Genomic DNA, 14912 nt, shown 5'->3' on the forward strand with positions numbered 1-14912 from the left:
CTCCAACTGACTTGTTTCCTCTCCTCACGAGCGTCACCACACAACTGACTACTCCTGACACTCCTAACCCTCCCCCCAAGTGGGTGGCCCTATCCCCTTCAGGCTACCCATTGGTGGGTGTGGTGCAGAGTGTTCCTAGGATTTTTGATTGGTTTGATCTTAGCAACACCAAAGGCCAGGGACCCGTAACCAAGGAGGAGATGGACACCATGCAGAAGGGCAGATTGCACAATACCCTGTGATGACCTGATAGGCCAGAGCGTCACATTAATGCACGGAAAAACGCACCGTGCGCACACAGCCTTACACTGATAGGCTATGTTGCCAAAATTTCTGCACCAAATCTACATCGCCTAGCAGAAAAAACGTGTTTTTGCCGTGTTTTGTTTCCCATATGTTTTTCATGCGTTTGTGGTGAAAAAAAACGCTGAACTAATTGACATGCTGCAAATTATTTTCTGCACCAACTCAGCAAGGGAAAAACAAGCCACCTGTGCACAGCACTTCAGGATTCTCATTGATTTCGCCGGCATAAGGATTTGCATGGAGTTTTCTAACAAATCTGCAGCCAAAACCGCACTGTGTGCACATAGCCTTATATAAGCTGGACACTGCCTACTTTACATTGTACCTAAGTGTCTTATCTTCAGTGTTGTCCCATGAAAAGATAGAATAAAATAGTTACAAATGAGGGGTGCACTCACTATTGAGAGAAGCTGAATGTGACATAGTGGGCCATGAGGAAACTGCATACATGTGGTCACCGTCCCCTCCCCAGGCATACAGGGGAGTCGCACACAGACTGCAGATTTGCCCACAGTCTGAACAACCCCTTAGCCATAGTTGTCATGTTGAAGTTGAGGGGAGGAGCCTGGTGTAGACGCCGAGAGCTTGTCCCGCCTCTGTATAATTAGCCGATGCAAACAATGGCCAAACTTTATTGTTCATGATCCCGTGGACACAGTCCATGTCCTCAATATACCCCATATTGAGGCAGTGCGGGGCTCAGCGGGACCCCTGTGCACACACACACGGCGCCTGCACGGAGGGCAGCATCGCCACAGCCTTTCTCTCAGGACTCCTGATTGGCCAGTCTTAGTAATCCGATTTGTTACAATCCTTTCTATTGGTGTTCCGCAGTTGTCTCCTTGGTTACCCGGTAACCGTCTCCTGGGCCTGGTGTGACTGCACTGACTCCAAACGGTCCGTACCTCGCCGCGCACACTGGGATAGCGGTAAGATCCTGCAGTTGGGTGGTCTGTAGTAACCTGCGGTCTTATGACTGCTGCCATTTGTTGTGATGTAGTTGTGTGTTCCCCACCGATTCCAGATGGCAGGTCTGTGCCTGATCCACTAATGGAGGGCATTAGATGGGGTCATCAGATCGGACTAATCAGATGGGGGTCATTAGATGGCAGCATTAGATGGGTGCATCAGATGGGGTAATTAGATGGGGGGCATCAGATGGGGGTCATTAGATGGCAGCATTAGATGGCAGCATCAGATGGGGGGTATCAGATGGGGTAATTAGATGGGGGGCATCAGATGGAATTCATCAGAGGGGATGCATCAGATGGGGTCATGTGACGGGGGACATCCTCCTGGGTTGTACATAGCTATTACAGGGAGATGTATGGGGCCTCGTTTAACACAGTGATTATTATGGAATCCATCCACCAAACGCTGTCTTATGGTGATATCCTCCATTGTAGGGCGGCTGCCATGAGGCTATATGCACACGCTGCATCTTATACTGTAATTTTGGTGCATTTTTTGTGAAGTTTGTGGTCACAAAAGATGCACCCATATGCATGCATTTCATTCCCCCAGCAAAGTCTATGAGATATATATTTTGCGGTCCGCACAGTGCATCCTTTTTGGCTGCGTTTTTGAAGGCACAGCCAAGATGCAGCATGTCAATTCTTTTTGCATTTTGTCCCTGCGTTTCGGAGGACTGGCAGATCAATCCCCCGCTGACTCGGGATCAGCGGGGGATTGATCTCTGGTATCTGACCAGATGTCGGTCCCCATATAAAGTCTATGGAGACTAGAATCCGTCACAAAGGGGTAGGAGCAAGCCCTTTATACTTACCGTTTCGCCAGGGCAGCTGTCAAACTGCTCCTGCGGCTTCTCATTCACTTCCCAGGCCACTCATTACCCTCATTGAATATGCACTGCTTCCTGCGCCTATTGGCACCTGTGATTGGTTGCAGTCAGACGAGCCCACAGCGTGTCTGACACAATCACAGATGCCAGTGGGTGGGTCTATAGTGTACTGGAAAATAAATAAATTAAGAAATTGGCGTAGGATTCCCCCATGTTATCATACCCATCACTGATAAAGCCCGACAGCTGGAGGCTGGTATTCTCAGGCTGGGGATACCCATGGTTACTGGGCAATCTCCCAGCCTAAAAATATCAGCCTGTAGCCGCCCGGTGTTGCTGCCATTAGATGCAACAGTTCCGGCACTTTACCCACCTCTTTCTGATTGCCCTGGTACGGTGGCAGTCTGGGTATTAAGGAGTTAATGGCAGCCCACAGCTGCCACTAAGCCCTAGATTAGTAATGAGAGGCGTCTATGAGACACCCCCATCACTAATCTGTAAGTTAAAAGAAATAAACACAAACACCGAAAAAATCCTTTATTTAGAATAAAAAAACAAAAAAACACCCTTTTTCACCACTTTATTAACCCCCAAAATACCCCTGCAGGTCCGACGTAATCCACATGAGGTCCCACGACGCTTCCAGCACTGCTACATCTGAAGTTTACAGCGAGCGCAATAGAGCATGACTGCCCGCTGTGAGATTCAAGCAGAGACTGAGTGAGCCATGCAATCAACGACATCCCTCAGGTTAGCAGCAACGACCACAGCTGGAGTCCTCCACCTGTGACCGCAAATCACCTGAGTGACGTCACCGCTGATCGCGTGGCTCACTTCATCTGCTTGAACCTCACAGCGGGCATTCATGACACTCTAAAGGCCCTGTCACACGCTACGATATATCTAACAATATGTCATCGGGGTCACGGAATTTTTGACGCACATCCGGCATCGTTAGAGATGTCATAGCGTGTGACACCTCCAAACGACTGTTAACGAGCAAAAATACTCACCTTATCGTTGCTCGTTGACATGTTGTTCATTTTCAGAATGTCGTTCCTCTTTCTGCACGCTGGTTGTTTGTCGTTCCTGAGGCAGCACACATCGCTCCGTGTGACACCCCGGGAACGACAAACACAGCTAACCTGCGTCCTGCCGGCAATGAGGAAGGAAGGAGGTGGGCGGGATGTTACGTCCCGCTCATCTCCACCCCTCCGCTTCTATTGGGTGGCCGCTGTGTGATGTCGCTGTAACGCCGAACGTCCCACCCCCTTCAGGAAGGGGATGTTCGCCGCCCACAGTGACGTCGTTAGGGAGGTAAGTATGTGTGACAGGGGTTAACGACTTTGTGTGCCACGGGCAACAAATTGCTCATGACGCACAAACGACGGGGGCGGGTGCGATCGCTCATGCGATTGCACGATATATCGTAGCGTGTAACGCCGCCTTTAGGCCCAGTTTACACAGAATTAAGACAAATGGGGGGCAATGATGCATCAAATATTACAAGATACTAAATGTAATAAATGCTCTCCGATACTTTCTGCAGGTCTGTTCTGCAGTCTACTCGTGACAGCCCTGGAGGTGCGCCTCTAAAGTCAGTGATCGGCTGCAGCGAGCATATTCATAATCGGTGACAATCGCTGCAGAACAGAGCCGCAGAGAGCATTGGAGCAACAGCGGTGGGATAGTCACCGACTTATCAGGTTATTTGTCTTTCACTTTTTCATGCATTCCCACACCTTTGCCTAATTTATTTTTAATAAGCTTGAAAAACTTTTTAACTATTAAGTTTTCGTCCTAAAAATAATTGAATACTCCACTGAATTACATGCAGCCTTGGCTGTCCCTGGAAATCAATCGACATCCATATATGCATTGCTGCAATTTGTTTGGCATGCATAGGTGAAGTACATAGACAACGAGGGTCTCTTAAAGGAAAGGAGGATTTTATACCTCAGACTAATGGCATATGTCTAATGTGTCTGTAAGGGTTTTCATGCCGCTTAAGGAAGCACATATATATATATATATATATAGATATATATAGATATATATATATATATATATATATATATATATATATAGATATATATAGATATATATATATATATATATATATATATATATATATATATATATTTATATATATATATATATAATGTGCACATATATGCCAGTAACACGCTATAAAGAAAGACATGGATCGCACATCCCAAAAAAATACAGTGGTGCCTCGCTTAACGAGTAACCCACTTAACGAGAATTTCGCTTAACAAGCAAAGCTTTCTGTAAATTTGTACCCGCTTTACGAGAAAGCTTTGCTGGACGAGCAAAATCCTCACCGCACACACTTCCGGTTCCGTACATCCACCGCACTCTGACCCGCACTTGCAGTGCACATAAACACACACATGTACACACACACACGCACGCGCACACATACAGTATTATGCTCACCTTACCTTCCGTTCCACTGCCGGCCTCATGGTTCTTGTAGTTCCCGGGTACATTGCGACGTCCTCGCGGCAAACTACAAGACTCAGGAGGCCTGCGATGGAACGGAAGGTAAGGTGAGCATATAATTTAACATAATATGTTTACCTTTTGTTTCATCGCCGTCCTCCTGGGTCCTGTAGTTTGCCGCTGCGCTCCAGTCCATGCTGTTTATCGGCATCCATAGCAACGAGGGAGGAACTTCTTGTCGCCGCTACTGAAAGGCAGCGCGCTGGCCAATCAGAGGCAAACGGTTCTGCCTTTGACGTCAGCGCTCTGGCCAGGAAGTTCCTCCCTCGTCGTTATGGTAACGCGATACACAGCCCGGCCCCGTACCAGGGAACAGCAAGTCCCAGGAGACCGGCGATGGAATGGAAGGTAAGGTGAGCGTATAATATGTGCGTGTGCGTGCGTGCTTGTATGTTTCTGTGGGTTTGTGTGAGTTTGTGGGTATTTGTGCATGTGTGGAATGCAGGGCTGTGGAGTCGGTAAGCCAAACCTTCGACTCCGACTCCTCAAATTCTCTTGCACCGACTCCGACTCCGGCTCCGACTCCGACTCCGGCTCCGACTCCGACTCCTACATATATTGCTTAGTTAGGTGAAAAATTTATTGTAGTACATGAATATGTGTATGTGAACATCAGACATTTAATAATTTTTATGATACGATAATCAAGATATTTGGATAGAACATAAAATATATTTATTGGAATACAACTTTAGAACACAAAAAACTGTAATAAATTGTAAATATGTAATACACTATGTAATATACAGTAGATTACATATATATCTTGTGTGTGTATATACACTGTGTGTATATATATATATATATATATATATATATATATATATTACATATTTACAATTTATTAGTTTTTTGTGTTCTAAAGTTGTATTCCAATAAATATTTTATGTTCTATCCAAATATCTTGATTATTGTATCATAAAAACAATTAAATGTCTGATGTTCACATTGTACTACAATAAATTTTTCACTTAAATATAAGCATTATACTAAATGTTATTATTTAGTAAAATATTCAGCACATTCTGCATTGCACTCCTGTCCCCAATTTATTATATATTTTAGGAGTCGGAGTCGGTGCATTTTATACCGACTCCGACTCCACCAAAATGAGCTCCGACTCCGACTCCACGACTCCGACTCCACAGCCCTGGTGGAATGACAGAATAGGGGACCAGGATGGGAAATTTAACACGTTGTGGAACGAATTGTTTGCATTGCAATAATTTCCTATGGGAAATCTTGCTTTGCCTAACGAGTAACTTGGTTAACAAGTACAGTCCCAGAACGGATTGTTCCCGTTAAGCAAGGTTCCACTGTACAATGATCTAAAGCTGCTAGTCAAAAATTAAATAGAACATGAAGTTCTTTTGTTACCATTCTGATCAGATTGTATTAAGCCCACTGCCACGTCACAGCAAACCTCTTGAGTGGGTCCCTATCCTAAACCTTTTAGTGCGGCACTGTGCACTGACCACTGCCGCAGCGACAAAGCGACAGCAGGGCAGGTGACCTGGTGCCTCACAGCACCCATGCTGCAAGGCAAAGCCCCCAAGGCTCCAGGCCGCACCGCCCCACCACAACAGCGACCACCAGTGATTTTAATCAGCAGGAGACTGCAAGAGGGTCAGCCTTTTTTTGCTCCCAGTTCACATATGGGAGCCAGTGGGAGGTGAGTGCGCAGCTCCTCTCACTGTGTGCTGGTGCTGTGTGGTGGCCGCTGTTGTGGTGGTGTCGTGTCGGTGGGGCGGCGCGGCGCGGCCTGGAGCCTTGGGGGCTTTGCCTTACAGTATGGGCGCTGTGCGGCACCAGGTCGCCTGCCTTGCTGGCGCTTTGTCGCTGCAGCAGCGGTTAGTGCACAGTGACGCACTAAAAGGTTTAGTATAGGGATCCACTCAAGAGGTTCGCCGTGACGTGGCAGTGCGCTTAATACAATCTGATAAGAATGGTAACAAAGAACCTCATCTTCTATTTAATTTTTTGCCTAGCGGCTTTAGGGCATTGTATTTTTTGGGATGTGCGATCCATGTCTTTTTCTTCATATTGTGTGACATATATGCCAGTGTAAAGGCCGCTTTACATGCAGCGATATCGCTAGCGATAGCACCCGCCCCGTCGTTTATGAGTCACGGGCAAATCGCTGCCCGTGGCGAACAATATCGCTGGTACGCGTCACACCAACTTACTTTCCTAACGACGTCGTTGTGGCCGCTGAACAAACTCTTTTTTTAAGCGGGCGGTTCGTGCGGCGTCACAGCAACGTCACACAGCGGGCCACCATTAGAAGTGGAGGGGTGGAGAGCAGCCACATGAAGGTCACTCCCACCTCGTTGCCGGAGGATGCAGGAACGCTGTTGTTCGTCGTTCCCGGGGTGTCACACGTAACGATGTGTGCTGCCTCAGGAACGACAAACAACCTGCGTACCAAATGAGCAACATTTTTTTGGAAACGAACGACGTGCCAACAACCAACGATTTTGGGCACTTTTCGGATCGGCAGTGGTCGCTTGTAAGTGTCACACGCAACGACGTCGCTAACAAGGCCAGATGTGCGTTACAAATTCCGTGACCCCAGCGACATCTCGTTAGCGATGTCTTTGTGTGTAACGGGGCCTTAAGGCTTTCACACTTGCTTTGTTTTCCATCAGTTGCAATCCGCCGCCTTGAGGAACTACGGTAACTGGCAAAATATTTAGCAGGAATCCGTTTATTCCTCATAGACTTCTATAGCTGCTTTCACACTTGCGTTTTTTTGCATCCGTCACAATCAGTTGTGTGACTGATGCAACAGATGCGTTGCAGATAGTAGCACAACTGATGTGATTGATGCTGCAAAAAAAGATCCTTTGGTTTTTTTTGTTTTTGTTTTTTTTTTACTGTTTTACCGGCGGCCGCCTTTTGTGAACGATCAGTTGATCCTTATTTTGCAGGCTACCATAATTCCTCAAGGCGACGGATTGTGACTGATGCAAAACAACGCAAGTGTGAAAGCAGCTTACTAATAGCGGATTGCAAGTGAAGGTCTCGCCTTGCATCCGCCCCGTGGCACATCAGTCGTTTAGCAACTGACCGTCGGGCGGGAGGAACGTAGAATGTAACGTTTTTTGCAGCTGTGAAAAAACGCACGCCGCAGGATTCCGTAGGATTGGAAAAGGGATAATGAATGTCTATGGTTCTGGATTCCGTCGTCATGCGTCACACGACGGATTCCAGTGCAAGATTCCGTCACGTTCTACTGAGCATGCTTAGCATGTCCAGCAGAACGCTCTAAATCGTGTAAAAGCCCTCCTGGTCTCTCTCCCTCGAAAAAAATCACAAACTGAAAACGTTTTTTCACAGTAATCCTTTGCCTTTATTGTCACACTATTTACAACGCATCAGTCACATGCGTCACACAACGACTGAAGCAAGACAACGCAAGTGTGAAACCAGTCTAATAATATACCCCCCTACCTCCACTCTCTCCGTATTCAGCACCGTTCTGCTCCTCTTCTCAATGACGTCACTGCAAATACAATTAGTTGACTCCCTCCATGCTCTATGTGTGAGCTGCTAGACTCTTTTACAATCCAATTAAAGAATGTATGTCTGGAATACCAATGGTGTGAACAAGGTGCAGACTCAAAAAACATATAACTATACAATAGGATAAAGAGTTGCACACCAGTCACAATGTATAGGGGAATAATTAAAAGCAGACCTGCTATGGGAATGCTAGAGTGAAAAATACAATGGACTATCTGAAAAAATGAAAAACATGAAAATTGAATCTGCATAATTGCTATGAATAATAGGAATATAAGAGATGTTTAGCCATTGTATTGATCAATGTAAAAGATCCCTAAACCATGTAAAGGTAATCTTTCTTTTACAATCCAAACCTATGGACCCTCATTCTGATACACCTTAGAGCAGGGGTGGGCAATTAATTTTTCCATGGGGCCACATGAGAAATTGGGATGGTTTTAGAGGGCCGGACTAATATAATTAACTCAGTTCTACTCAATATACTACACCCCCCATATACTACACCTGTAATAAACTACTGTACACCACTACACCCCTATATACATATATACACCTGTAATATACTACATCACTACACCCCTAATACACCTGTAATTAACTACTGTACACCACTACACCCCTATATACACCTGTCATAAACTTCTGTACACCACTACACCCCTATATACACCTGTAATATACTACATCAGTACACCCCTATGTACTACATCTGTAATATACCACATCACTACACACCTATATACACCTGTAATATACATCACTACACCCCTATATACACACCTGTAATATACATCACTACACCCCTATATACACGTGTAATATACATCACTACACGCCTATATACACCACTATATACACAACACCATATACTACACCTGTAAAACTACACCCCCAGTATTAGTCACCAGTCCCCCCGCCCCCATTGTCCCCTTCTCAGCTTATTAGTCACTACTTACCTCTCCCTTCTTATCGTCCCCGTCCTCAGGCACCTCCGTACAGGCCCCCCGCTGAGCTGCTCCTTGTCTTGTACGGGCCTTGGCTGTGCCGCTGCTGTTCTTGTAGAGCCCCCGCCGCAGCTTCTCTCCGTACGAGCCCCGGCTGCTGCAGCTTCTTCTCCTGCCCGGCGGGAACTTTTGAAATGACACACACGCGCCGTACTGACGACATCAGGACGCGCGCGTGTGTCACAGAGAAAGGTGCTGGGCAGGGAACAGAGGAGAGATTCCTGCGTTCTGCTGCCTACACTGTGCGGAGCTGCAGGATCTCTCCCTGCCCGGCACGCAGCAGCCCGACTCCACTGCACCGGCTGAAGACGGGCGGGCCGGTCACAGACAGTAGGCGGGCCGGATGTGGCCCGCGGGCTGCCCCTTGTCCAGGTCTGCCTTAGACTTACATTGTTAGAGTCTAAGCGTGACTAGGAGAGTCTGAAGAGTGATGTTGTCGTCACTGAGAAGAGGAGCAGATGGAATACTGATATACACTCACACTACATCACATGCACATATACATACATTTAATAAAAAAAAAATATATACTTGACAGTGCTTCTTTAAATGCATACCTTGATTGTAGAAATTAGTTTTACAGTTTTTGAGAAATCTAGTATTTAAATCATAGGCAAAGGAGCAGCCAAAGCTTTGGGGTGGGACATCGCATGCAGCTCCTCTGCCACCTTTCTCCCTATTCTTCATTGGCCTCCTGATGACTGACAGGTCATGCCCATTTCTTCTTTGACCGTGATTTCGCTTGAGCGTTGTCATGAGGATCTAACTGCGCATATACACTGCTGCAAGAAGTAACGGTGCATGCGCGAGATCAGTCAGCTAAAGCAGATCACTGAAACAAGATTTACCTATCAGTCAGACAGAGGAGGCATGCTGGAAATAGGGAAGGAGACCTGTAAGTGCAATGGCCCCACTGCGAGGCACTTGCAGTTCATTTGCCTACGATTTCAATGTTTGATTTCACAGAAGCTAAAAAAATGTGTATTTACAATCAAGATATGCATTTAATCCACATGATAACCCCTATACATGCCATTAATTTGAGATATAAAATCCTTATATTAAGTTCCCTTGAAAAGAAGCCCACTGTAGTACCGGATTTTTCGCTTTATAAGACGCACTTTTGTTCTCCCAAATTTTGGGGGAAAGTATGGGGGTGCGTCTTATAAACCGAATATACGGGGGGGGTGTACATATATATACTGCAGGGTCCGCTATGGAGTGGTGCTGGGGGCAGGTGAAGGCTGCGGGCGGCAGCGTTAGATCTCCTGCTCCCGCTCATATAATATGCACAGCCGCTGTCCATCAGCGTGGTGCTGAAACCGCATCGCGCTGATGGGCTGGGGCAGGGGCGCATATTATATGTGCCTATGCTCCCTTTGATCGCACATGATCTCCCCTGTGTTAGATATGGCCCCCATACTGCTGCCCATAGTAAAATAAAAAAAGCTTTACTTACCTCCAGCGCTGATCTCCCGGTCTCCTGCTGCTGCTGTCTGTGATAAGGCACGCAGAGATGATATCACTCTGCCATGCTGATCACATGACCGGCAGCAAGAACCAGGAAGTGTAGGAGGAGCTCCACCCCACGGAGGGAGACACAGGGATTACAGCGCTGAGAAGGTAAGGAAAGAGTGTTTTATTTTATTATGGGCAGCAGCATGGGGGGCATATCTAACACAGGGGAGATGAGCCATCTATAGTGGCCATGGGCAGCAGTATGGGGGCCATATCAAACAGAGGGGAGGTGTGCCCTCTATGGTGGCCATGGGCAGCAGTATGGGGGCCATATCAAACACAGGGGAGGTGTGCCATCTATGGTGGCCATGGGCAGCAGTATGGGGGCCATATCAAACACAGGGGAGATGTGCCATCTATAGTGGCCATGGGCAGCAGTATGGGGGCCATATCAAACACAGGGGAGATGTGCCATCTATAGTGGCCATGGGCAGCAGTATGGGGGCCATATCAAACACAGGGGATGGGTGCCAGCTGTAGGGGCCATGGGCAGCACAGGGGGACATGTCCCAGCACAAGGGGGCTATATTCAATATAAGGGCCATATCCAGATTAAGGGGGGCTAATTTTATGATGGGGGCTATGAGGGACATATACCCTATATGATTTGTTAGACGGACACTGGCATTATAAGATGGACCCCATTTAACATTAAAAAAAAATAATTCTCTTTTTCCTTCACCAAATTTGGGGGTGCGTCTTATAATCAGGTGCGTCTTATAAAGCGAAAAATACGGTAAGTTGTGCCAGTTGTACTTAGATGCCCATGTTGTGTCTTCCATGCACCATAAACTGAAATCTACGCCAGCCATGAGCTGGTATAGATTTCCACTATAATTTATACCAATCTTATATTTTTGGGGTAAATAATAGTAAATCTGTCAGGCCTTCCGGCTAAGCCTTACCCACTTACTTTTAAGAAAGCTGTACATTTTTGCACAAAACAATTTTATAATTTTTTTCCTACTATTAAAATAGTTCTATCAGCTTAAATGTGTTGTGCAGATCTGTCCCAGCGTCTGCAGCCTTTCAATAGTGTATCAGATTGGAAGTCTATAAAGCCTGCTGCTGATCAGTGGTCACTGATTGGCTGCAGTTGTCATGTGATCTCCAGGAGACAGCGCCAACATCACAGGAAGAGCGCTTGTTCAGGAGACTTTTTTTTTTTTTTTTTTTTTAACCAATTAGTTTTTATTAAAGATTTCCATAAAAGAAACAGATTAAACATAACAAGCATACAGAGAGAAAAATAAGAGAATATTATGTACTACAAGTTCCGTAGGTGGGCCGCTGCCCTTGGTGTTTATACAACCTACATAATACATTACTGAAAAGAATATACTTCCACCCGTGTTCTGATAGGTTATCTGTGACTATTACATATTCATAGGTTACTGTTTGTCACCTTTTACTTTCCAAGGGCTAGACCCACCTGTCTATATGAAGAACCTTACTAGAAAAGTGGTCAAGATATAGAGTGAGTAGATAGCAGAATAGAAAGAGAGGGGAGAAGGAGGGGACTTACACAAGGGGTTGCGGTAGGGAGTCAAGAGGGGGGTTGTTTGTGCACAGTCACTAGAACAGACTCCTAAATGCAGGGGACTCCTTGAACAGTATCCACGGCTGCCATAGTTTGGTAAACTTCTCATTTGTGCCCGATACCCAAGAGGAGAGTTCCTCCATGTGACAAAGATGCGTTAGCTCTGTCAGCCATTCCCCTATTCCGGGGGTCACTGTGGTCCTCCAGTGTCGTGGAATGACTGCTCTGGCCACAATCAAAAAGAACCGCAACAGGCGCTTCTTTTGGCATCCCAGTGAACCGGGTAAAATAGACAGAAGAGCGATCTTAATGGAAGGAGTTACGCTTTCTCCTGCCATTTGGTTGTAGGTCGCAAAGACCTGAGTCCAAAAGTTGGACAGGAGACTTTTTTTTTTCCGTTATTGAAGCAGTTTGGGGTGATTCAGAAAAATCTCTCCAAATTTCTCCCTCTATGCACATGTGCTTCATCTGTACTGGTTGTATAACCTGATGAGCCACGTAAGATTTTTGTACATGGCAGACTAGTAGGCGTCGTGTACATGTTAAAGGGAACCTGTCAGGTCCCTTATGCCCTCAAACCCAGCAGTAAAGTGTGCTGCACTTTCCCCCTGTCACTCGCTGGGATGGGGTGAGAACCAGTGCCGGGCAGCAGTGATTGCACCGTAACTGATTCTGCTCCCCACCCCTCCGCTCAGCCCCCGCTTCCCCGCGTATGCTTACCTAGGGCCCCCACTCCTCTGTGCTGTGATCGCTGATGGGAGGAACAGACACCAGGCTGACAGGAGAGGCTGCCGGGGTCGCAGGTCTAAGGTGAGTTCATGCGGCTGGAAGCTGTGATGGCGGCGTGATATCTGTAGTGCAATGCCGCTCAGGCTGCAGATCATAGCTCCTTACAGCATGTCACCTCGGACCTCCGATCCTGGCCAGCAGCACAGTATATGGTGGCGCGTCATACAGTGCGGCATGGGATACAGTGGAGCACTATGCCAGCTGTCCTTAGTGACACTTTAGACATTAGGATTACTTTGCGGTCACCAAAAAAATGTCTCCACACTGTGATCGTAAACTTCATTCTCCCTTATCCTTTTGGAAACACCCAGATTGGGAGGGGGAGGTGACATCACACACAGCGAAGCAGATTCTGCCCACTTTAACTGCAGTTGTAATGTGAGCTAGTTCTACAGTAGTTATGGGCGGCACGGTGGCTCAGTGGTTAGCACTGCAGTCTTGCAGCGCTGGGGTCCTGGGTTCAAATCCCACTAAGGACACCATCTGCAAGGAGTTTGTATGTTCTCCCCGTGTTTGCGTGGGTTTCCTCCGGGTACTCCGGTTTCCTCCCACACTCCAAAGACATACAGATAGGGACTCTAGATTGTGAGCCCCAATGGGGACAGTATTGCCAATATGTGTAAAGCGCTATGGAATTAATAGCGCTATATAAATGAATAAAATTATTAATTATTATTATTATTAGTTCTACAGTAGGATTTCAGCAGCTGCTCCCCCTAGTGTTTGAGTGGAAAATATCAAACTTTTAAATATTTTTTTTTTTAGATTTTTCTCAATTAAAACCAAATAATAATATTTACACATTAAAACATTAATACGTTACATTTTTTCAGTTGTTGAAAAATATTTTTTTTTATGATGACACCTTCCCTTTAACAAAAGCATTTACGAGATGTGCTATCCCTATGCTAATTAGGTTTTGACTAGTCAAGGGGTGTTGTTTCCACTAGACGGCGCCACTGCAGCTCCCGGAATTCTTGCGCATGCGCGCGGCTCATATCAGCAGTGTTTGGGGCGTGATAACATGGAAAGTGGGCCGCCTAATCTGGGGAAACAGTGCCACTTCGACTAGTCAAAGGCCTTATTAGCATAGGGGTCATTCCGTGTCAAGTGGACCAGTTTTAAAAATCGTCCCCACTCGACGTTCTCCGATTTTGCTGAAAATTTATAAGGATGTACATGTATGTTTGAAAAGAGGTTCTGTAAATTTTTAGGGCCAGATCTCAAATATATTGGGCACTGTTGACCTTTCACTGGAGGTTCCCCCAAGCCTGCGGCTTCAGCTAAGAGGATTTTGCAAACTTTGGCACATAGCCATTAGAGTTCTATACTGGCTATGATGCTGAAATTTGGCATACTAGCTCAACTTTTGCTGCTAAACGCGATAAAATTATTACCGGCTATGACAAAACAATATTTCGGCCGCAATTTTGTGTCAAAGTAGCTTGCAAAACGCCTCGCATAAAATTTATGCCAAACTTTGCCCATATACAACTCAAGACCAAAAACCAATAGGAACTGGTGCTTTACCCTGTACAACAAACATCTTCATGACTTTTCATTGCTGCAATATCACGGTCAAAGCATATGTATTTGTGGAAATATTCACACCCACATATGATGAAAAACGTAAAAAAAACGAATTTTACCTATTTTTAGGTCAAATTTCTCAAAAAGGGTACCCCTAAAATATATTAATTCTGTTATCATTTGAAAGAGCACATTTTTCTCTACAAGGATCATTGGGGTTTTTTTTGGAGTCTCTCCATTTAAGAAAAGAAAAATGCCACTGAACATGGTGTTATTTATTAATACGCAATGAATGCTAACTGCACTATTCAAACCCTTGCGTTGGTCCATGGTGGTTATACCACAATTAATTCCCTAAGAATTGGTATTA

General features: G+C 45.8%; 1 protein-coding gene across 4 annotated transcripts in view; it reads left to right on the forward strand.

Moving 5' to 3' along the window:
- The first annotated feature begins 959 nt into the window (after positions 1-959).
- The window catches only part of ARMC9 (armadillo repeat containing 9), a 294215-nt gene continuing 280262 nt past the window's right edge, over positions 960-14912 (forward strand). For 3 of the 4 annotated variants that reach the window (XM_075340394.1, XM_075340396.1, XM_075340397.1), the window contains exon 1: positions 960-1235. The gene's annotated coding sequence lies outside the window, so the exon portion shown is untranslated. Of the gene's footprint in view, positions 1236-3736; positions 3814-14912 lie in introns of those variants that run through there. The other variant, XM_075340395.1, reaches the window with a different exon arrangement.

Source organism: Anomaloglossus baeobatrachus, chromosome 3 (assembly GCF_048569485.1).
Source record: "Anomaloglossus baeobatrachus isolate aAnoBae1 chromosome 3, aAnoBae1.hap1, whole genome shotgun sequence".
NCBI classification, from domain to species: Eukaryota; Metazoa; Chordata; class Amphibia; order Anura; family Aromobatidae; genus Anomaloglossus; species Anomaloglossus baeobatrachus.